This window comes from Desmodus rotundus, chromosome 8, assembly GCF_022682495.2.
Source record: "Desmodus rotundus isolate HL8 chromosome 8, HLdesRot8A.1, whole genome shotgun sequence".
NCBI classification, from domain to species: Eukaryota; Metazoa; Chordata; class Mammalia; order Chiroptera; family Phyllostomidae; genus Desmodus; species Desmodus rotundus.
Genome location: NC_071394.1, coordinates 52,614,107 through 52,636,350, shown reverse-complemented (window position 1 = coordinate 52,636,350; position 22,244 = coordinate 52,614,107). Strand labels below are relative to the sequence as shown.

At 36.2% G+C, this 22,244-nt stretch overlaps 1 long non-coding RNA gene across 2 annotated transcripts in view; it reads left to right on the top strand.

Moving 5' to 3' along the window:
- Window positions 1–15,553, top strand: part of LOC123478467 (uncharacterized) — a 28,733-nt gene extending 13,180 nt beyond the window's left edge. For both annotated transcript variants that reach the window (XR_006653673.2, XR_008427558.1), the window contains exons 2-3: window positions 8,754–8,799; window positions 11,896–15,553. This is a non-coding gene — a long non-coding RNA (uncharacterized lncRNA). The remainder of the gene's footprint in view (window positions 1–8,753; window positions 8,800–11,895) is intronic.
- The last annotated feature ends 6,691 nt before the right edge of the window (window positions 15,554–22,244 follow it).

Below are 22,244 nucleotides of genomic sequence, written 5' to 3'. Positions count from 1 at the left end.
GCTTTTTGGACCAAATTGTGAGGATTTGGAGTCATCACTTGCATAAGGATGGACCAGTCAGGGACCAGTGGTAGCAACTTCTGTCTGTGTATGGGGTTGGCCAAAAAAGTCCATTTAGTTTTTTTCCATAAAAGACACTGTTTTCATTTTCACCAATAACTTTATTGATTTGGATATTTTGAGTATGTCGGCTATCTCCCACTATCGGCTTCTAGCGGGTAGAATCCAGGGGCGCTGCCAAACATCTTCCAATGCATAAGACAGCCCCACAGCAAAGAATTATTTGGCCAAAATATCAATAGTACCAAGAAATTATTTTTTATTTTTTTAGATTTTATTTATTAATTTAGAGAGAGGGGAAGGGAGGGAGAAAGAGAGGGAGAAAAACACCAACCTGTTGCCTCTTGCATGCCCCCAACTAGGAGCTCAGCCTGCAACCCAGGCATGCAACCTGACTGGGAATCAAACCTATGACCCTTTGGTTTGCAGGCTGTCACTCAATCCACTGAGCCATACCAACCAGGACAATAGTGCCAAGAAACTTTACAAACCACTTTTTGACACATTCACCTTCTCCATACATTGCACAAATCTTTTTTATTTTCTGCACTTCAGTTGTGTTTTTATCTTTCTTGCAGTAATAGAACATAATACACCAAAAATGTTTCCTTCCTCCATCTTCAATATTAAAATGGCTGCACGAAAATTCACCAGTTTTAATAAGTTTTTAAAAATGCACACTGTTATGACAGCTGTCACAATACAATTTAATAACATTGTTTTGAATGAAGTTAAAGACACTAAACACTACTAGAGCCATTGAACTTTTTGGCCAACCCAATAAGTCAACTCTCCTCTGGCTTGGGGAGTGGTGCACTTTCTTTTTCATCAAAGACCGAAGATTGCCTTTCCCAAGACAAAGCCAAAACACTGAAGGCATTTCTCAGAGCAGAATAGCGCAGACCAGCTCTGAGCAGGCAGGGCAAAGCAGAGTAGAGCTGTCTAGTTGTACGGCCTCATTTCTGGAGGGCTGCCTCACGGTTATGCTATACCACAGCTGTGCTGTAACATAATGGAGCAGTAACACTGTTGAGCTGTTCCACAGCTGTGCTGTTCTCATAGCCAAGATGTACCATATTTGAGCTGTTTTGAACTGAACAAAGTTTCCTTCTTCACTGCACTCCGAGTTAGGGATTCCTGTTGGCATTGAATTGGTATCAATGACTCAACAGTTGACAAAGCAAACAAACAGAAAGCTACCTTAGGTTCTTAGCCTCTGATTATTTGAAAAAAACATTTAAGAGGAAAGGATCTTCTTAACTTCACCTTATCACTGTTTTTCACAAAACAGATTTAGCCTGGGCCATCTTTAATGCCTTTTACCAAAGGGCAAAAATTATGATTCAAAGCTTTTTGAGGTATATCTCCTCTCCCTCTGTGATTCCTGTAGCATCTTCCTCCCAGAAAGAATTATCAATTTTATAGCTATTTTTCAGAATTTTGTTAACAGAGTACAGGTCACAGTATATCACAGTAGGTTATTTTTGTTAAAATTGATCTCCTGTTCTAATCCTCTTTATACTATTTTGTACCATTTTGGGACACAAAGTAAGATGCTTAATAAATACTAATTGATTATAATTCCAATTTGATAAGAATGGTGGAAAAGGACTTGGTATCTTCTTGGCCTTCTAAATGTTGTTTTCTTTGTGTTCATTTCAATTCATTTAAGTTGCTAACTCTTAAGCTCTTATGTATTGCTGAGCACATATAAAAATCAACTGGCCTATATCAAATACATATCCACCACTGAATGAAGCCCTTGGGTTTCAAGTAATTTTAAGAAGTTTCAACATTACAATTCAAATTAGTTATAAGCAAAGCATGCCATTTATTTCCTAAGTATAATTTTAAAAATGTTTTACTGCTTCAATAACAAAGACATTGAAAACATTTAGATGTTTAACAATAGATGAATATGGATAAGGGATATGTAGATTTTTTTGTTCAATTTTTACTTAAGGAACTCTGGTGAGTATAAATCATTCTCAAATGAATTTTTTTTCTAAATTAGACATTAAACCTTGAAAACACACTATGCTACATGAAAAAAGTAGTCACAAAGGACCATATAGTGTATGATTTCATTTATATGAAGTATTTAGAATAGGTAAATCTATAGACAGAATGTAAATTGTTGACTGCTTAGGGATGGGGTAGCTATAGAGGAACAGGGGTGCAGTAATGGCTAAAAGGTATGGGGTTAATTTGGGGGGTGATGAAAATGTTATAAACTTGATTCTGGTGATGTTTGCACAACTCTGAATTTATTAAAACTACTGAATCATACACTTAAATGGGTGAATTATTTAGTGTGTAAATGAATATCAATAAAGCTGTTATTTAAAAACAAAAAGAAATCAGAGACAATCTAGAAAAGACACTGATATTAAAAGTGTGTTTGAAATTGCAAACTGGTTGGACAATGCAGTCACTGTAGATAACACCAATCAGGGTATTATTCCTCCTTCCTTCCGGTCTCCTACTCCAGCGCATTCCCACATTAGCAGTAAACGGATTAACTTCTCCTCAGAGTAGTTAACAGAAAAATACCTTAGCACATAAACTAATTGATTTATGATTAGTCATAGGATAGTTTTAACATCTGCCAGTTTGAGTTTAAAGTTTATCTACTACTTTATGTGTTATTTTCAAGTTGAATTCATGGATACTTTTGCGAGAGCTTTTGTTTCAAGCATTATACAAATCTACTTTAGAATTCTAATGCTTCCTCTTTTCCCATCTTCCTGCCTGGAATGGGTAAAATGAGTTTTCACCCTCTCTCAATCTTATTAAGATCAAATGGCAATTAAGGTTTGTGGCAGGAATACTCATGAACTTTAAAAAAAAAAAAAAGAAAGATAAGTGTACCTTAATCAAGTTAAAACTGAGACTTGGGAAATTGTAGGAAAGAGAAGAAAATTTTAACATATAGCCGTCTTTGGTTTATCTAATATGTGTTGTTGGTTAGTGTATATTTAACAAGTATTCGCTCACTCATTTGGGGACTTGATGAAATATCTCAGAAAAATTTTGCTTAGTGTCCAGTGATATTAAATAAGTCTGGAGCTTAAATGAGCTTGAAAAATATTTGTGTAGGAGGAAATTATCAGTAATGAATATTTCATCTTTTTACATATGAAGTTAAATAATTTTACAGATGGTTTAAAAGGCACATCACCATGTTCTGTGTGAAAATTCTTTCTTTAGGTGCCTGAGGACTCAAAATTACAAAGAGAATCATTATTTCTTTACAAATTGAACTTTATACTACCAGAATGTTTTCAAATTTAAGCATGAGTGTCTGTGGCAACATGCCATAACATGGAAATTGCTAGATAATTCTGACTGGGTGCAAGAACACTATCAGTTCATTGTAAAGCAAGACATCATGGGTGTGGCTACTGGCATCATCCTACCACATTGAAGGTTAGCAAATGCTTTTACCACCTGCTGTTTAAACATCTTATTTGTCCTTCCTGCTTCAAAGAGAAATATTTTTCTAAAATTGATTGTAGCAAGTTTTCTGTTTGAAAACATTGGTTGGAAGAGAAAATGAATTCTACTGATAAGCAGTAAACTAAGGGCTTACTATTCAGTTTTGAAATCTGGGGATTTTTTGTGTCCCCCCGCCCCCTACCAAAACAAGTAATATATTGTCATCAGAAAGAAGAACTTTTACTCATTTTTGGTTCTTTTATTTATTACCCCACACTTTGGAGATCCTAATCATTTTTATTTTGGGCCAGAAAAGGGGGGGTGTGGTACTGTAGCCTCATCAAAGGATCAGATTTCTGGATAGCTAAATGGATAATTTACCTTTTAGCCACTTTAACCTACTTTTAGTCTTCCCATAAAAATGGAATTCTTGCCCTGGCTGATGTGACTCAGTGGACTGAGTGCCGCCTGAGAACCAAAGGTTCTATTCCCAGTTAGGGCACATGCCTGGATTGCGGGCCAGGTCCCAGTAGGAGGCGCTCAAGGGCAACTACACATTGATGTTTCTCTCCATTTCTTCCTCCCCCTCTCTCTAAAAATAACTAAATAAAATCTAAAAAAGTGGAGTTCCTTTTTTAAAGATTTTATTTATTTATTATTTTTAGAGAGAGGGGAAGGGAGGGAGAAAGAGAGGGAGAGAAACATCAATGTGTGGTTGCCTCTTTCACACCCCCTACTGGGGACCTGGCCACAACCCAGGTATGTGCCCTGACCATGGAACCGGCAATCCTTTGGTTTGCAGACTGGCTCTCAATCCACTCAACCACACCAGCCAGGGCAAAAAATGAAATTCTTTACTTCTATAGAACCAGATAATTTCAAACATAAACATAAAGACAGTATGAATATAATTTAAGATGCAAGGAAAGACAGATTTCTTATATGGTTCCCAAACAAAACATACCAACCAACAAAAAACATCAATAACAAAAAATTTGAGTTTAAAATTGTGTCACTACTATCTTAATTATTTAAATGTGCTTATATACAGTCTCTCCATTTCTAATTTCAGAAAGTTAATTGGTAGAGGAGGGCTTAATAAGTATTGTTCTCTATACTGTTATGATTATTCAGATTTTTTTAAAGCTTAAACATAATTTCAGAAGACATAGCCTCTTAATGCTATGAAAATACATTGAGCTCAAATGGGGTAAATATCAACTACACTAAATAATTCTATGGTCTACTTCATAGTCCCAGTTTAAATTTTGGCTCAACAGAAATTTTCTAGAAGGTCCAAGTCATTGAATTTTATTTGCAATCAGCTCTGAAATGGGGACATTTATTCATTATACAAATCTTTCACAAAGTATTTGTTAGTAGAAGGTACCCCCCAAATACCTAACAAAATATCATCTTTTACCCAATCATTAATCTATTTGAAATAAATGAATTTCTCTTGCTTAAAAAAAAAGAAAACAACCTCTGACCCTGGCTGATGTGGCTTAGTGGATTGAGTGAGGGCTGGCCTGGGAACCAAAGGGTCGCCAGTTTGATTCCCAGTCAGGGCACATACCTGAGTTGCGGGCCAGGTCCCTGGTAGGGAGTGCATGAGAAGCAACTACACATTGAAGTGTCTTTTCCTCTCTTCTCCCCTTCCCCTCTCTAAAAATAAATAAATAAAATCTTTTTAAAAAACTGTGAATTTTAGAAGGTCATCATTGGACCCACTTTTTACACTAGGATTACTTTAAGTTAGATCAAACACAGGGTCTTTGCCTCACCTAAATGGACGTCCTAAACTGGCTCCAGAGTTGATTTGTGGAACTCATTATGGACTTTACAAAGTGTTCAAGGTTACTTTTCAATTTGTTTCAGCCAGAATCAATAAATCTCTCGCCTGGTTTCTTTACTGTACGTATTGTGCCGGTTAGTCATGTATACACATGGCATAGCACATTAGACTTGGAGAAAGAGTGTTCTGAAGGGAGCCAATTTTTAACTACTGTACTGTTGAAATTTGAAAACAAAGGGAAACTGCTCCTGTTTATTATTAAGGTGTGTTGTGAACTGAGAGCCATAAATAATCCTGCTGGCCAATTTCCAGAACCAGAAGAAGAAAGGGGGTTGGGGGAAGAGAGAAGGTGGGAGTGTGGGTAGAACTATCTTGTGAAATTGTTTTATTGAAAAATTTCAACATTTAGAAAATTCTTAGTAGGGAGCCACAAGCACCCCAAAAGCAAAGGGGATATAGTCAACCCTACAAATAGAGAGGTAAGTAAGGTTTCTTACTTACATACATACATAATATTGTAAGAGCGAGCATGAAATCTTCCAAGAGACTAAAAATTGAACTTTAAATTTATGTGGTGAACATAAAAGAGCTGTGGCAAAGAAAATAAAATCACCTTTGCAGTGACCCCTTCCTCAAATACTATTACATTCCTTTTTTCTCTAGATCACCCTACTTATATTTAGAATTAAAGATTCAAGGTTCCACCTAATGATGGATGGATGTTGTATGTACTTCAATGGTACCCAATCAACCTAATTCTGCTCCATCTGAGCCCAAATTAGCTGTATGGCTTTGGACTAATCATCTTGTTTTTCTTCCATAAAATGTGAGGGTTGCACAAGATGGGTTGCACATTCTGCGACTCTTACTAATTTTCTCCATATGACAACGAGATTTCAAAACCCCTACTTCTCTGACGAAGTAGGGAGGTAGAATATTTTTAACCCTCCATATTCTGGTATGCATATAGTTCACCTAGGGCTGTGGTTGGTCTAAGATAACTTCCATGAATAGCATTTTTACCAAGCAATTGAGGAAATTATCACCTGCTTCATTCTTAAAACCCTGGCTTGGTCAAGTCTTCTTGCCTTAGGGGTTTTTTAAGCTTGTAATGTAAGAAGGCTGTGAAAAAAAAAAGGCAATTTTTAAGAGTTTACCTAAGGGTATTTTTCACATTCTGAATGAAAGTAACAGCTTGTGTTCTTAGGAAATTAACATATATAAAAGACAATCCAAGGAAGAGGGGTGGTAGTCATAGCTGGGGGACAGTTTCTAGATTTAAGCCACTTTTTCATTTTACTTGCTGTAAAAAATGAGTATGGGAGATAAAGAATTATAAGAACAAAGTATCTTTTCAATTTTAGTGGAAATTATTTACTGTGACAAAAATAAATGTGCAATCTATAAAACACTGTAGTAACCTCACATTCATTAAATCTAAACTGATAATTTTACAGTATACACCTTAATACCATGAAGGTTGCTTATTTCTTTCTAGTTTGACCCATATTAAACCTTTATTTTAATCAATGTCACAAGTCAATGATGGTAAATCTAGTATTGACCCATCCACTCTTGTGTTACTATCAGCTCTTTTTGAGATATATTTAACATACCAAACAATTCATCCTTTTTGAAATGTACAATTCAATGGCTTTTGGTATATTCACAGAAATCTGCAACCATACCATAATCAATATTAAAATGTTTTCATCACCCCCCAAAGAAACCTTTAGCAGTCTCTCCTCATTTTCCTCCTGACCTCCACAACCCTAGCAAATCACTAACCCATAGTCTGTCTCTATAGTTTTGCCAATTTTGGACATTTCAGACAAGATCGTGCGTGTTCAGGGTGGTATGGCTGTAGTAATTTTGGACATTTCATATAAATGGTCTTTTATGACTGGTTTCTCTAGTTAGCGAGATGTTTTCAAGGCTCATCCATGTTGTAGCAGGTATTAGTACTTTATTTCTTTCTCTGACTTAATAATATTCCATTGTGTGGTTATGCATGTTTTATTATCCATTCATCAGTTGATAGACATTTGGGTTGATCCTACTTTTTTTAGCTATTATGAATAATGCTGCTATGAACATTTGTATACAGGTTTTTGTGCAGACTTGTGTATTCAGTTCTGTTGAGGTGGAATTGCTAGACCATAAAGTAACTATATGTTTCACTATTTGAGGAACTGTTTTTCAAAGTGGCTGAACCATTTTAAAATCCTACCAGAAATATATGTGGGTTCAATTTCTCCACATCCTTACCAATGCTTGTTATTACCAATCTTTTTTATTATGGTCACCCCAATGGGTAAGAATGGTATTGTTGCTTTGGTTTGCGTTTCCCTAATGGCATTTTTTTCATGTGCTTATTGGTGATTTGCATATCTTCCCTGGAGAAATGTTTATTCAGACTCTTAAGCCCATTTTGAAATTGGGTTGTTTTTTTATTATTGAGTTATAAGAATTTTTTTATATTCTAGTACAAGTCCCTTATCAGATATATGATTTGCAAATGTTTCCTCTCAGGTTTTCTTTTCACTTCTTGATGGAGTCCTCAGAAACACAAAAGTTCTTTTTTATTTTGATGAAGTCCATTTTGTCTAATTTTTCTTGGTTGCTTGTGCTTTTCACATCGTATCTAAGAAACAATTGCCTAATTAAAGTTTATGAAGCTTTATGCCTGTTTTCTTTTATGAATTTTATAATTGTAGCACTTACATTTGATCCATTCCTTAGCATTTTATTTATTTATTTTTAATTGTGGTAAAATACACATAACATAAAACTTACCATTTTAACCATGCTTAAGTGTTCACTAGTGTTAAATAGTCCATTAGTGCTAAATACATCGACATCGTCATGCAGCTAATACCCAGAACTCTTCATCTTGCAAAAGCGAAACTCTATAGCAGTTAAACAACATCCCAGTTCTCCTTCCCCGAGCCTCTGGCAACCATCATTTTCTTTTCAGTCCATAAATATGGCTACTTCCTAAAGTAGAATATTTGTGTTTGCAACTAATTTCAAACTTATTTCATTTAGCATAGTGCTCTCAAGGTTTATCCATGTTGTAGCATGTGTCAGAATTTCCTTCCATATAAAGGCGGAATAATCTTTCTTTAAAAAGATTTATGTATTTATTTTTAAAGAGGGGGAAGAGAGGGACAAAGAGAGGGAGAGAAACATCATTGTGTGGTTGCCTCTTATGCAACCTCAACTGGGGATGTGGCCCACAACCCAGGCATGTGCCCTGACTGGGAATCAAACTGAGGACCCTTTGATTTGCAGGTCAGCATTCAATCCACTGAGCCACACCAGTAAGGGCAAGGATGAATAATCTTTTATTGAATGTATATACTACATTTTGTTTAGATGTTCAATCCATTTTGAGTTAATTATTGTTGTTATAGTGTGAAGTAGAGTGTAACTTTATTTATTCTTTTGCATGTGGAAGTTCAGTTATATCAGCACCATTTGTGGCCCATCTATTCTTAACACAGGTAAGGAGTTAATTTTAAATAACTATTTTTCAAACTCTTAAAAGTCAGGGAAAAAAATCCAAAGTCTGCTTCAAAGACATAGTGAATACGTAATCAGGATCCTTTGTGTTGTGAGTGACCATATATATTTCAAGACAAGAATACAAAACAAAATGTAAAGATGTCATGTTATTGTTTCCTCCTTGTACTCTAGAATCTTTTTACCTTTTTGTTTTACTTTTGAAAAGTATACTGTCACTGCATGTGCTGCTTTAAGGGAATTGTGAACTGAATAATACAAACCATAACTTAGAAAAATTCAGTAACTATGGTTACCATCATATTTAAATATAGTAGTCATCATAAAGTATGCATATGTATATTTGAATTGAAAAAAGAATCGTCAAAGTCACCTCTACTTAATTAGTTGAAATATCATCACCAAGAATCAATACATACTTAGTTACCAATAGGTGGCGCTAGACATTTAGGCAGGATTTCATTCATTTTTACCTTGCCTAAAATATACAGAACTATGTCTCCCACTGGAAAAAAGAAACAATCTCTATGGAGAATATAAAACCACTGTGAGAAAATGGGCTCGCTTTATCATAGTCACATTCAATTGACAATAAATGAAGACAGCTTTCAGTTAAATTAGTATCAAATGGACATACACATTCACAGATTTTTGGTTGCCCCAACATACAAAAAGTATAGACTTTTACTACTAGTATTCAGATGAAGCTTGAGGTCAAGGATACAATCAGACCTTTTGGAATCTACTGAGAATTAGCCAGGAAAATTTTGGAGGTGTTTTTCTTTATTTCTTTAGTCTTGAAATAAAGAGAATACAATTACAGGTAAATAGTTACTGAACCAAACAAACAAATAATTGAAGCGGAATTCTGGGCAGGATTCAACAATTTGTATGTTTTTCCTATATTTTTACAACAGCTGTGATATGATCACTGGTAAATTAAATATTATATATATGTGTCTATTTCTATATAAATTCAATCACACATATCCAATCAATTATTACATTAGAAATTGAAAAATAGAAATAATTTACAAACTGACTTTTACATTAAAAGCCTACATAGGACAGCAATATATATCGAATAAAGTGTTTTGGATCAACTTCATCTTTTATTGGTAATGTCTTCTACCATTGAGGAATTGTACTGGTTAAAAACAAGTAAACCTCATGTTGTTGTTTAATGTATCCTCACAAACAAACGTCTACTTTGGAAGAAGATAAAGCCACAAAACAAAAACCATGTACTCTCTAACCCACCCCTAGAATATGTTCAACACTTTTTGTGGATTTTTTGGCTGTAGAAAACCTTGGGATAAGACAGAATTGTCCCGGAGTCCTGAACCAAATGCTGAAGCTTAGGATATTTGGTCCTAGAATCTCACCTTAGTCCTAATCAGTCCAGCTTTGCAGATGGCCTTTTAGAGGGTTAAACTTTTCTAGGTTTCTCTGAAACAGAGGGAATTTCCTCATCTATTTTCCAACATGCCTGGTAAGGGTAAAAACCCCTGCATTGTTTATTGTGTCTTTGAAGTGCAACTTACTACCAAGCTGATATCTCCTTCCCACCCCCAAACACAAACACACACACACACACACACACACACACCATTTGGCATAATATTGCACATAGCATTCTGCAGTAGAAAGTATCCACTATGTTTACAATTGCCAAATGAAAAATATGAGTATAGATAGGATAAGCAAAATATTTTTAATAGTTCCAGATAATACAATACAGGAAGTTCCTTCACATTTTTTTTCTTCCAGTGATAAAAGGTAGGCATTTTAAATTTCAACTGAATTCAATTTCAATCACATATGCTGATATATTATTGATTTGTTTAGAAATATTATTGGTTTATTTTTTAATTTACTTCTCATCTTTAGCAATTTCGGTTTGGCCATTTATTTAGCCTTTGTAAGAAATTAATTGCCCTTCTTGGCAGGACTCCACTGGATGCCAAGAACACTTATATTTTTAATCACACCACAGGGAACTACTTGAAAGCAAGAGAGCTTTTGGTAGACTAAATAAATTCATAGGCTTGTCTTATGTTTTTTAAACATAATTAGGCCTTAAAATCGCAGACATTCTTGGGGATCTATGGATTCTGTGCAATTTAATAATTTTTGTTTTTTGATTGGCTTTAGTTTTTGATAAATATATATAAAAATATTTTTTTCCAGGTCATGAGAATAAGCATGTCATACCCAACCACTGACACTCAGTTTCAGTCTCAAGGTTCAGGCTTGGATTTGTGTTTCCATGCAGTGACCATAAGCACTACTACTAATCATTAGGAGGAAGAAAAATCCTGGGGAGTAGGGGGACTTATTTGTAATGCTTTTTTGCTTATTGAAATCACACTTCTGTAGGTTTTCAAATAAAACATGATGTTTAGTATTTCCTAACATTATTTAAACTTTTCGATTTTAAAATATGGGCAGGTTTACAATCATAGTGTCTGTATGATCATTTCCATGCAAATTATGTTTCATATGTATAGCAGGGGTGGTTAGCTAGCGTATCTAGTATCTGAATCGAAACTGCACTGTAGAAAGGCTGTCAGGCAGTGTATTACTAATATCAGAAGGGTGAAATGGGCCTTTTGCTCTTGCATGAACCAACTACAGGATCTTAATCCATTCTTCAAAGTTGGAGGCCAAGTAGAAAGAGAATATGATGAGTATGGCATATAGTAATTACCCGTATTTTGCCATGTATAGTACACACCCACATTTTTGTACATATTATACACAGGATTACTATACCCACTATTATATCCATAGTATGTAATTGTTATGCCCATGTATAATAAGCATCCTTATTTTTCCCTCAAAAATTTGGACAAAAATGTGCTCATTATACACAGCAAAATACAGTAATTGCCCAGAGGCCTGGACAGTACCCTATAAACTAACATATTAAAAATTTTGCCCAAAAGAAATATTCACATTTAGTGGATGAATAAAATGAAAAGGTACCTTCAACATCAGATTTTTTCTGCCCTAGAAGTTGTACAAATAATTTTAGTTTTCAGTGGTTTTCATTTGTTTGTTTGTTTTTACTTTAGAATTTCAGATGAAAGACTGCAGACCAGGAAAATGATTCATCCAGCCCAGCCGGTCTTCACATTTCACATCGGAATTAAGTTGCACCCACTGCAGAGCAAACTGTCATGTCAGTGCTCACTGGAGTGACTGAGGACAAACAGGGAGACTTTCTCTGGACATAAAAAAGGAGAAAGTATGATTTTTAAAAGTTAGCTGTGTTTATGTATTTGGCTGGATTTGACCCAAGATTTGCAAGTTTGCATGAGAGAGACTATATTGTTCCACACAGCTCCAATGCCTGCAAGTTAATATTCATCAAAAGGACCATCAAATGGTCACTACCATATGGTGGTAGGTCAGTAGGCTCATCACAAACAGGTGAAGCCTTCAGGCCCATTAAAGTAGGGAGGAGCATGAATTTTTTTTATCAACTTGAATTTCACATTAAATAATATAAAGACTGTAAGCAACCATGTTAATTCAGTTTTTGTCAGAAGTTTATAGAGCTGTGTGGATTTCAGAATTGTGGATAAAGAATGATGGGCTTGTACAGGTTCTATTACTTGTTAGTTATATGATTTTGAGAGAGTTATTTTTTGGTGCCTCAGGATAGTCATTTATAAATTGAGGGATAATTTATCATGAGTATTAAACCAGCTGATGTCATGTACAATGATAAATTTTATAAGAATTCCAAAGATGCAGGTTCTGCTAGAGCAATCAAATCTGGCTAATTCAAGCAGAAAGGCACTGGACTGGAAGAATATGGGTGACTAAAAACACCTGAAGAATGAACTGAGCCATCAGGAAGGATTCTAACTGAAGGAGCAGAGGAAGCACGGTTAATGTGGCAGAATTGTCTCCTGTAACTCCTTTTGTGTGTTATCCCAGTGAAGATATGGGATCTAGGGGAGCAAAGCTTTCAGCCAACTCACCCCAAGTGGAATGCCAGCACCTAGACTATAGGTGGGGATGTTGTTGGTGGGTGGTGTTCCAACCCACTAGACACAATTTCTGTACCAAGATTATGTCCTATAAGAAACAACTCAGTTTGTTTGCTTTCCAGTTTTAGTAAATAATGTATTATAAACAGAGGAGGTCCCTGGCTGGGTGGTGTGGCTGGAGCATCGCCACATACACCAAAAGGCTGAGGGTTTGATTCCTGGTCAGGGCACACACCTAGGTTGAGGGTTTGATCCCCCGTAGGGGTGTAAATGTTTCTCTTTCACAATGATATTTCTCCCTCTCTCTTTCTCTGTCTCTCTCTCTCCACTTCTTGCTCTCTCCTTAAAATTGATAACCATATCCTCTGGTGAGGATTAAAAATAAATTAACACAGGGGGAAAGGAGCCAGTAAGAGAGGAATAGTAGTATTTATATAACATAGCGTTTAAAAGTCTAATATCAAATCTTGGCCTTGCAGTTAGTGTGTGTGATGTTGGGCAAATTATTCTCATCTTTACAACAGGCAACAATGGTGCTTACTTCATATGGTTGCAGTGAGATTCAATGGGATAATGGATGCAAGGCAGCGGTCCCCAATCTTTTCGGCACCAGGAACCAGATTTGTGGAAGATAATTTTTCCACAGCTCAGGGTTGGGGGGCGGGGGATGGTTTCAGGAGGATTCAAGAGCATTACATTCAAGATTACTTCCTGCTTTGTGGCTGGCCTGGTTCCTAACAGGCCACAGCCTGGTACTGGTTTGCAGCCCAGAGGTTGGGGACCCCTGATGCAAAGCACTCGAATAAAAGCAAGGCCCCTGTAGATCTCACCAGGATTGGTAGTTTTTATGCACTTACATTCACTCTTATGTTAACCTTGGCAGGTTTCAAACCAAACATCTAACCAAAGGTAAATCTTCAAGTCATTCTGTTGTATCCTTAGCTACCCCTCTGGTTCACAAAAGTAAATACAGCAACCACTAGAATGAATAACTCCACATCAAAGCCGCTTCCATGGAGGCGGTCTGTAACAGGGGCTGGTTAAAATGTCACTAAGAGGCTCTCTGAAGGCACGGTTTGGTTTTATTCCTTCCTCCCTCCCTCCCTTCCCTCTTCCATTCCACTTCTAAGGGCTGGGCCAGCTCACCCATGCTGGGAATACTTGCAGTTCAGAAATATATTTTAGGTATGTTTTAGAAATATATTTTAGGTAAGATACCACTAATTGATCTCCTCCCTTTGAATATTACTTAGTTATTTCACAAAAATAAAATAATGCATATATTTAAATACCTGATCTTATATGTTAGAAAAGCAAACCACAATACAAGGCAAATCAGAAAAGGCATGACCTGAAAACATGCAGAGATGTCAGGAGAGCATTGGCATATTGGAGCTGATAGGAATTATCGATAAGGAAATTCAGTCCAGCAGTTTCCCAGACTTTCTACCGTCTTTCCTAATTTCTCAAAAGTCAATGTAAGTCAAGAGTTGTAGACTATCAAATATAGTAAGTTTGGTGGATAAAGGATTTGGGAAGAAGAAAGGAGGAAAATATGGTCACAAAATGCTGAACTCTCCAAGATCAGCAATTCCTTCTGCTTCCAAGTATTCCCATGGCCTCTCAGATTCAGACAATCTGATTGCTTTTTTCCCTTGCCTGACTCTGTCTGAACTTGTTGAGATCATAGGGTCTCTGCTCTCAGAGCAGAAGGTAGAGTGGGCTGGGGAGTGGGGCATCTTATGCTAGGAAGGGGCAGAAGTGACAGCATGGAATATGCCTGCTGGGTCATGTCCATGAATTAAAAACACAGAATGGAGATGTGAGGGCAAGTGTGCTTGAAAATTACCCCTGGTGGGGATTTGGATTACACTTAAGTAACACTAGCAACCTTGTTGTGGTATTCATTATTTTCAATGGCATAGGCTTTGGTTTTCATCCAAGAAGACCTTCACTAGAGTAGCTGTGGAATCTGAGGATCTCAGTTCCCACCCCACAAGGATGGATTTCTCCACTACTGTGTGATCTACTTTCTCTAAAATATTCCCCAACCCAACCCAATTAAGTTGCATGATTCAGCTGGATGATAAGAGATGAGCTAAAACAGATCTTTTCTGAACAAAGTAATTCTGAAGAATGTTTAAACTTCCAAGAGGTATAAACTGCCAGACTTTGGCACTGGTGGTGACAGAGCAAGTCACTAAGAGACTAAGGGAGGTCACTAAGACTAAGAGATGACAGGGCTCAGGACTCCGTTTAAAGCCATGGGAGTGTGGAAGGTGCCACAGCAAGGGAGAATGGGGGAAGGAGGGACATTGAATGGAGCCCACAGTTCTGACGATCCTTGGGGGAAAGACCTCCATCAGAGGGGCTGGCTTGCTCCACTGTGGATAAAGTTGGGTGGCAGTGACAGCAGCTGAGCTGGAACGGAAATCTGCAGAGCTGTGGGTGGACTGCTTTGGCTTCACCAGGACAAGAAAGAGGTGGGTCACCGAGAGCAGCACTGAGGACAGGGGGCTGTTTTCTCGCTCTGTTGATTTGTTCTAAAGGCAACCCAGATAGGGATAGTCCTGATCAGAGCCAAAAATAAATAGGAAGTCTGGAAGTAGGGACTCTTCTTGCTGAAACATATCCCAGCCTGCTGGAACTCTTTCTTAAAGGGTAATTTAAAAACCTCAAAAACATTTTCTTCTCTTCAAATTATTCTGTAGATTATGTCACCACTTATCTCCAATAAATGTCCCTTGATTTGATCTTGATTAAGTGTGTTAGTCTCCTGACTCATCTATTTTTCTTCATAATTCACATATGTATGTGGACTGGCTTCAGTTTGGCTCAAATACCCAAAGAGAGGGGTCCAGTTCTCTTAGTTCTCACAGTAGAACTCTTGGTCAGAGCCTATGAGGTTAACCTTTTAAATACATTCTAATTTTGATACTTATTAAAAACAAATTGTAAGACTTTGCTTTTGTTTATGAAGGAAAACCAAATTTGACTGTCATTGAGCAATTGAGGAAAATAATTCCTGATGTGATAAATGGACATTTAGGGTTCTGCTTGCAAGTGGAAAGAGCATGAGAAAAATGGTTAAATTCCTCAACTCACTTTTGTGGAAAGACCATGTTTTACTTTTAACAATATATCAAAAATTCTTTCCTGCTTTGGGAACATCTTTAATGACTTTGAGAAGAAAAATAATATAACCAACAATTTAAATTAAGACTTTAGAGCAATTAAGCTTCATGTAGTAAAAAATCCAAACATGCTTTTTATAAATAAATTGGTAATTAAGCACAAGAAATTATGTCAGTGATCATACATATCTTAATGTAGTTATATATTTAAATTATTTTTCTGATATATCTAGGATTTTTGCTTTCAACATGAAGCGTCATGGTCGAAGTAAATAAATGGGCTGACCTCTAAAACGGACCTTTCTAAAATGAACAATCTAGATATCAAGCTTTGGCTGGTCAAGATGGATGTGAAAGTAAACATGCCTTGCCTCCGAACACACCTATAGCAAACACTACAACTGGACTACACAACAAATATCACCCAGAATTGCCAGAAAATAGAGCTGTAGGAAGTCTGACAACCCAAAATTTAAAGAAATCACGTTCATCCAACGGGTGGGTAGGAGGGGCAGAGACACAGAGAGGTGGAAAGGTGAGGAGAGGCATGGAGATGCAGAGTGGTTCAGAGAGGCACAGAGATGGAAATGGATGGTCTCACATGAACATGTGGTGGATAAAAAATGTGAGGGATACCTTGGGAGCAAAAGATACCATGCCAGGCAAGACCATCCAGCCCAGTGTTCCAGCACCAGGAAGATAAGTCCCCATAACTTCTGGCTGTAAAAACCAGTGGGGGTGGGGGTGGTGGAAGATACTGCAGGATTCTTAAAAAGACTCCTCTTAAAGGGCCTGCAACAGAGTTAGGACTCATGCAGGTCCACCCCCCTCTGGGTTTCAATACCAGGACAACAGCTGGAAGGGCACTAGTGGCATATGGGAAGAAAGAGAAGTGACTGACAACAGGGCAGTGCTGGGAGACAGTTTCCTCTCGGGCAAAACTCCATAGGCCAGGTAGCTTCCATAGTCCTCTTCCTAAGCCCTTCCCCTCACAGAGCAACAGAATGGGGTTACATGGGTTGCCCTGATCTGGTGATTACTTAAGGTTTCACCCCATACAACTTAACAGGTGCACTTTTCTACAACAGGCCATGCTACTAAGGGAGTCAAAGCAGCTTTACCTAATACAGAGAAATAAACACAGGAAGGCTGCCAAAATGAGGAGACAAAGATATGGCCCAAATGAAAGAACAGAACAAAACTCTAGAAAAAGAACTGAACAAAATGGAGATAAGCAATCTATCAGATGCAGAGTTCAAAACGCTGGTCATTAGAATGTTCCAGGAACTCATAGAGTACTTCAGTAGCATAGAGAAGACCCAGGTAGAAATCAAGGTTACACTAAGCGAAATAAAAATCTACAGGGAACCAACAGTAGAGAGGATGAAGCCAAGAATCAAATAAACAATTTGGAACACAAGGAAGGAAAAAGCATTCAGTCAGAACAGCAGGAAGAAAAAAGAATTAAAAAAAAATGAGGATAGGCTTAGGAACCTCTGGGACAACTTTAAATGTACCAACATTAAAATCATAGGTGTACCTGCAGGAGAAAAGGAAGAACAAGAAATTGAAAACATTTGAAAAATAATGAAAGAAACTTCTCTAATTTGGTGAAGGAAATAGACATACAAGTCCAGGAAGCACAGAGAGTCCCAAACAAGATGGACCCTAAGAGGACCACACCAAGACAAATCATAATTAAAATGCCAAAGATTAAAGATAAAGAGAGAATCTTAAAAGCAGCAAGAGAAAAGTAGTCAGTTACCTACAGGGGAATTCTCATAAAACTGTCAGCTGATTTCTCAAAAGAAACTTTGCAGGTTAGAAGGGACTGCTAAGAAGTATTCAAAGTGATAAAAAGCAAGGACCTACAACATAGATTACTATCCAGCAAGACTATCATTTAGAATAGAAGGGCAGATAAACTGCTTCTCAGACAGGGTAAAGCTAACGGAATTCATCACCACCAAGCCATTATTATATGAAATGTTAAAGAGACTTATTTAAGAAAAAGAAGAAGATCAACACCAAGAACATTAAAATGGCAATAAGTTCACAACTATCAACAACTGAATCTAGAAAACAAACTAGGCAAACTGCAGAACAGGAACAGAATCATAGATATGTAAATCATTTGGAGAGTTAATAGTTGGGAGGGGGAAGGGGGAGAATGGGGAGAAAGGTGCAGGGATTAAGAAGTACATATTGGTAGGTACAGAATAGAAAGGGGGCTCAAAAAGGTATAGGAAACGGAGTAGCCAAAGAACTTAAATGCATGACCCATGGACATGAACTAAGGGGTGGATTGCCAGAGGAAATAGAGGGTGGAAAGGGGCAAAGGGAGAAATTGGGACAACTGTAATAGCATAATCAATAAAGCATATTTAAAAAATAAAAATTAATTTGGGCATTAAAAAACTAAAAAATAATAGGGTTAGTATTAGGTATAGTTTTGAATTAATGTTAGGGTGAATGTTTTGAATTAGCATTAGAGGTAGGTTTAGGGTTAGGCTTAGGCTTAGGGTTAAGTTAGAATTAGTGTTAGAGTTAAATTTATAGTTAAAGTTAGGTTTAGATTTAAGGGTTAAACTTGGGGTTGGTTTAGGGTTAGGGTTAAGGTTAGGGTTAGGGTTAAGTTTAGGAATAGGGTAAGGGCAAATTATCATTATGGTTAGAAAGTTAGAGTTAGGAATATGTTAAGGTTAGGGCTGAGGTTAGGTGTAGGGTTTGGGTTAGAGTTAGCATTAGTGGTTAGGTTAGGGTTTTGATTAGGATTAGGATCAGGCATAGGTTTAGGACTAAGGTTATGGTTATGGTTAGGTTTAAAGTTACATTCATAGGTTAGGATTAGGTTAAGAGTTAGAGATTGAGGATAGGAATAGGATTAAGGTTAGTGTTAGTTTAGGTTAGTATTTGGGTTCAGGGTAGGGTTAGGATTAAGGTAAGGTTTAAGTATAGGGTTAGGCTTATAATTTAACAAAAAGAAGTAATTTCTCAGTGAATATGCTGTTCTTAATATAGTTAATTTTTAAAATTGTTTTTCTGATGGATCTGGGATTTTTAATATGATTTGCTCATGGGAGGAATAAATTGACTGGCCTCCAAGACAGATCTTTATAATGTGAACTATTTAAATGTTGTGCTTTGTACCACGTGCTTAAACATAACAATATATATTCAAACTTCAAATGCTCAGTGTATCTCCTGACCAAAAATTTAGTAAGAAATCAAGAAGGGCTACCATGTGCTATATCTATTTCTTTTTAAAAACAATTCTTAGTACTGGTAGATACCAAAGTTTTGAATCAAATGTTAGTCACTTTCCATGTTGTCACTGCCACAGTGTACATCATACAACACATGCTACCCAGAGCACAAACATGTAAGTTTGATGATATTGTCTAGACAAACTGTGATGGAGAATGCCTTGGCAACAGGGCCTCTGGCATCTTCTAGCCATTGGTCCTAAGACAGAGATAAGCCAGATCAGCCAAAAATGACTTTATCCAGCATTGGAATGCATCCAAAGGAAATACAAAAGACTCTGACATCAGAAGACATCTGTTAACTTTGGAGCATCCATATCAATAACAGCAAAACACACAGCAGATGTGAGTCTGCTCTGTCAAGGTAAAAAGAATATCAAGTATGAAAAAAATCAAGAGGAAATGGAGATAGGAACTTTGAAATTCTTCTACCCTTTTGTAAATATGAAATTAATTAGTTATTTTTAAAAACTGGCCTCAAAAACTATTCTAATGTGGTATTTTCAGTTTTCCATTATCTTAAACAAAGACCTAGTTATAGAGATATAAAAAAATCAATAGTTATTTGACCTCAACACTCTAGTTTGGCATAAAATGTTCAGTAACCATCACTAATGAATGATACTATGAGGAAGTAAAGTTACTCTTTAAAATGTTTAGCAATATTTATCTTAACATTCTTATATATTATTTGAAAAAGGAAATATCGAGATGAAAGTTCTCATATGAGCTCTTCATCTAAATTTACTAGAATCAGGAGAAATATATAGGGTGAGTCAAAAGTATGCTTATAGTTATTCATATGGAAAATAACACAATAATTAATGATAGTACAAAAATAAACTTTGTGTTTTGCATACTCAAAATTGTAAACTTACTGTTGCCCCATCCTGTACAAGAAGACTTCTGGGGGAAAAACCTTAAATTTCTAACCTTGGTTGTTAGATGAAAATAAAATTAATGTATTATTTTTCAGAGTCCTTCTTCTCTGCTTGTTGGTGTTTCCTGAGGGTCTGGCACAGGCTTCTTCTCTTCTCACTGTGCACAACCTTCCTGCTCTGCCTTATCTTTTCCAATGAATTGCTCTCATAAGTGCTGAGGAATCCCAAACACATCTCAGACTATCCTGAGCCTTGGACTTTTGTTTTCAGTAGCATGCTAGACACCCATGACTTAGTATCTCAAAAATAGATCTAATGTACTCAAAAGGTGCTAGAGCTAATAAGTGATTTAATCAAGATTATGGGACAGAGGTCAATTTTTTTTTAAAAACTCAATTTTATTTCTATACAAGAGCAATGAATAATCCTGAAGGAAAATTAAGAAAATTATTCCATTAGCAATATCACCAATAATAATGAGATGCTTAGGATTAAATTTAACAAAAGAAATGTGAGTAGACTGAAAACTATAAAACATTATTTTAAAAAATCAGTTAAATAAATGGGAAAATATTACATGTTTATGGATTGAAAGACTTAGTATTATTAAGATGGCAATATTCTCCAAATTGATTTCCAGATTCAACATCATCCCTCTCAAAATCCAACTTATATATTTGCATATATTTACAAGCTGATCCTAAAATCCTTATGGAAATTTAAAGAATCTAGATAGACAAAGCAGTCTTAGAAAAGATGAACAAAGTTGGAAGACTCAACACCTCCCAATTTGAAAACTTTCTAAAAAGCTGCAGTAAATAAGACTGAGGCACAGTCATGCAGATATACATAGATAAATGGAATAAGGCTGAAAGTCCATAAATAAGCCTATATATTTATGTTCAGTTGATTTTGTACAAGGATGTCGAGACACTTCTTCAATGGGGGAAAGAACAGTTTTTTTCAACAAATGGTGGTGAATATCCACTTGCCAAAGAATGATATTGAACCCCCATCCCCAACAGCATATATGAAAATTAACTGGAAATGGATAAAAAATCTCAATATAAGAGCTAAAATCTATTAAACTCTTGGACAAAACATAGGCTAGATTGTTGTGATCTTAGACTAGGTGATCATTTCTTAAATGTGATATCAAAAGCACAAGAAACAAATGGAAAATAGATAAACTGGATTTCATCAAAATTAAAAACTTTTGTACCTAAAATGACGCTATAAAGAAAGTAAAAAGGCAAGCAATAGAATGGGAAAAAATATTTGCAAATCATATATCTGTGAAGGGTCTAGTAACTGAAATATATGAAGACCTCTTATTACTCAATAACAAAGACAAATAACCCCATTTAAAATAGATATATGAAGGTTTGAATTTATTTGTATTCTTTGGGTATGTACTTACATTAAGTAAAAGTAGTCTATACATATGTCTAAATGTTAGACAATATTCTACCTTATTTTAAAATTTCCTTGGATAATTCATAAAGTGAGTAATCTAAATACTCACAAATGAGAGTTGGCAGCATATGGGGGAACCCCATAAAAATTTATTTATAAAAAATTATGTATTCTTGTTTAAACTTTAGTCATCTTCAAAGCACTCTCCATTAGATCCAATATACCTATAAAGACATTTTTTTCCTCAAGACAGTTTTTGGACTCGTTGAGTTTGATGAACAACAACAAAAAAAGTTGCTGGGGGCAAGAGTGGGTGAATAGGGAGGGTGGGGCATGGGGGTCATGACATTTTTGGTCAAAAACTGCTGAACATTCAGCGAAGTGTGGGCAGGTGCACTTGTAAATCACCCATTATGAAATGGGCAAATGTGTTGAAAGAGTCTTCAAAAGAAAAATTCACTGAAGCTAAATGCAGGCTCTCACAACAATGCCAGCTGGTATACTGATACAGATGGGTTCCTAGAACACTCACCTAGTAGGGGAAGCCTTGGCTATAAAGGGCCCACCCTCCAGAAGATAATTTTGTTTTCTTGGGGCAGGGTGGTTTCCCTTCATATAACAGTAACAATTTTGTATGTTTTAGAAAAAATTTAAGCAAATTTATGTTAAATTTCCCCCTTTTATTAAAATTACCAGATCAGTTTTTGTTATTACTAAAATCTATTTTT